The sequence below is a fragment of the Onychostoma macrolepis genome, chromosome 02 (assembly GCF_012432095.1).
Source record: "Onychostoma macrolepis isolate SWU-2019 chromosome 02, ASM1243209v1, whole genome shotgun sequence".
Classification (NCBI taxonomy): Eukaryota; Metazoa; Chordata; class Actinopteri; order Cypriniformes; family Cyprinidae; genus Onychostoma; species Onychostoma macrolepis.
Genome location: NC_081156.1, coordinates 11,556,736 through 11,560,256, shown reverse-complemented (window position 1 = coordinate 11,560,256; position 3,521 = coordinate 11,556,736).

Genomic DNA, 3,521 nt, shown 5'->3' with positions numbered 1-3,521 from the left:
AGTATTTCGTTATACGCTGATGATATTATTCTATATTTAGACCACTTTGATGTTTCAGTCTCTAGTGTAATTAAGGAATTTGATAATTTTAGTAGCTTATCAGGATATAAAATAAATTGGAGCAAATCTGCTTTAATGCCAATTAACAATGTTAAAGTCAATTCTTCTATTCCCTCATTTATCCCTATTAAGGAATCTTTCATCTATTTGGGCATTACCATATATAAAACATTCATAAGATTGCCAGAGACAATTTTAATAATATCTTAGTTAAAGTCAAAATGACATTCAAAGATGGAAGAATCTTAAAGTCTCTCTTCAAGGAAGAATTTCCACTGTTAAGATGAATTTGTTACCTCGATTAAATTTTTTTTTCTCTATGCTACCACTTTCTCACCCTCCAGGTTATTTTAAGGAGATTAACTCCATAATTTCTAAATTTATCTGGAATGATAAATGCCCCAGAATTAAACTTACCACATTACAACATCCTAATAGCGCAGGAGGACTGGCTGTACCAAATTTTGAACTGTATTATTGGTCGTTCCAGCTTAAGGCTCTTCATAATTGGGTTGATCCTCAATCTACAGTTTCTTGGAGAGTGATTGAAGCTGACAAGGTTAAACCAAATAGACTCCAAGATATGTTATTTACTGGCACAGGAAAAAAAGGGGATAAGTATAAATTTGGTCCGGTTGTGGCCAACTCTATTAAAATCTGGAAAACGGTGGAACGTCGGATAGGAGGAACCTTCAAATTTTGTAATAGTACACCTTTATGGCACAATTTTAATTTTGTATGGAAATCGTCCATTTGTCCAACCCTCTTGGTCCTCTTTGGGTGTAAACACATGCGGTGATATATATGATAACCAGGGCCTATGTTCATTTCAGACATTAAGAACCAAATTTTGTCTACCAGCATCCGCATATTTTGTCTTTCTTCAGTTACGTTCTGCTCTCAAAGCGTATGGAGTTCCTTGGGCATCTCCCATCTCCTCTCATCCTATGCAAGATTGGATTGCACCATCTGTTGGTCGGCCGTCTGTTTCTTTAATATATAATAAGATTATTGATTGCGTTACAAAACCTCTTTCTATTCAAACTATTTGGAATAGGGAGTTATCTGACCTTAATTTATCTGTCGACTGGGAGAGAGTGTGGTCTAATCTCAGTTTAACATCTAAAAATCTGGCTCATCGTCTTATTCACTTCAAAGTCATTCATAGAGCATACATAACTCCTTACAAAAGATTTAAAATGAAACTACAACCGAATCTCAACTGCCATATATGTAATACTACATCATCAGGTACTTTTCTGCATATGTTTTGGGAATGTCCTGTCGTCATCAGTCTATGGACACATGTAAACCTGGTTTTATCATCCTTATTGCAAATGGATTGGTCTGTTAATCCAAGTTTGTGTCTTCTTAATGATGATTCTGATCTCTGTATAACCTCAATGCAAAAGAGAATGATGTTTGCTGGTTTTACAGCTGCGAAGAAGACAATAATACAAAACTGGTTTACACCGCACATGTGTGGAAAAACATATTGGATCCGTAGTCTCCTGCACATAGTGGCTTGTGAATGTACAACAGCACGAATCAATGGGGCCAAGCCTTCTACCATCGATGCTTGGCAGTGCTTTCTTTTTGATATACGTGACTGTATAAAGGAGTGACTTTTGTGTTTTTCTTGCCTTTCCCTCTTTCCCTCCCTTTGATTGGACTTTGAGATATTGAGTATGTGTCTGTTGTTGTTTTTTTTTGTTTTGTTTTTTTTAATTTTTATTTTGGATGTTGTGTATAAAAAATAAATAAAAATGTTGATAACAAAAAAAAAGAATTAAATTGTTGATATCAAGAATTAAATTGTTGATATCAAGAATAGTCATTTTTACTAGTAAGAATTGTATTTCTGATATCAAGAATTAAATTGTTACTAGTAAGAAATTAATTCTTGATATCAACAATTGTTTTTAAATGGCAGCCTATGGTGACATTTAACTAGTGAAAATACAATTACAGATATCAACAATTTAATTCTTGATATCAACAATTTAATTCTTGATATCAACAATTAGCATTTTAACTAGTGAAAATCTAATTGTTGATATCAAGAATTAACATTGTTACTAGTGGAAATGTAATTGCTGATATCAAAAATAACTATTGTTACTAGTGGAAATCTAATTCCTGATATCAAGAATTAACATTTTAACTAGTGAAAATTGAATTGTTGATATCAAGAAGTCATATCCTGAGAATGAATAAAAGTTAAAACGGCTTGCCATAGACAATGTTCATTTCTGATATCTGAAAATGTATTGCTGATATCAACAATTGGGAGGGTAATTCTTGATATCAACAATTTAATTCTTGATATCAACAATTTAATTCTTGATATCAACAATTAAATTCTTGATATCAGAAATTAAATTGTTGATATCAAGAATTTAATTCTTGATATCAAGAATTTAATTCTTGATATCAAGAATAGACATTTTTACTAGTAAGAATTGTATTTCTGATATCAAGAATTAAATTCTTGATATCAACAATTAAATTCTTGATATCAACAATTGATTTTGAATGGCAGCCTATGGTGACATTTAACTAGTGAAAATACAATTACAGATATCAACAATTTAATTCTTGATATCAACAATTTAATTCTTGATATCAACAATTAGCATTTTAACTAGTGAAAATCTAATTGTTGATATCAAGAATTAACATTGTTACTAGTGGAAATGTAATTGCTGATATCAAAAATAACCATTGTTACTAGTGGAAATCTAATTCCTGATATCAAGAATTAACATTTTAACTAGTGAAAATTTAATTGTTGATATCAAGAAGTCATATCCTGAGAATGAATAAAAGTTAAAACGGCTTGCCATACAAAACGGCTTGCCTATTGTCATTACCATGATATAAATTCTTGATATCAAGAATAATATTTTTTACTAGTAGAAATTGAATTGCTGATATCAAGAATTAGCATTTTAACTAGTGAAAATGTAATTGTTGATATCAAGAATTAACATTGTTAATAGTGGAAATGCAATTGCTGATATCAAAAATAGCCATTGTTACTAGTGGAAATCTAATTCCTGATATCAAGAATGAACATTTTAACTAGTGAAAATTGAATTGTTGATATCAAGAAGTCATATCCTGAGAATGAATAAAAGTTAAAACGGCTTGCCATACCCTTTTGAACTTTAGCAAATCCCTTGTCTCAACTGTATAACCACTCTTATGCCTAAATGCAGCTGTGCATACAACTGTGGCATTTTCTGTATCTGACCCTTTGCTGTATTGCGGACAGTGTTACACCACCTCTTGATTTAGGTTTATTCCTTTGTCCACAGTAACACTTACTGCAAACACTGTCATAATTGCAACATTTGTCTACAGATTACACTGTTGACTGCAGTGGTAATGCCGTTACAGCATTCATGGTATGGGAAAATGTAAACTATGGTAAATTATGGTGTTTCCATAATGCAGAC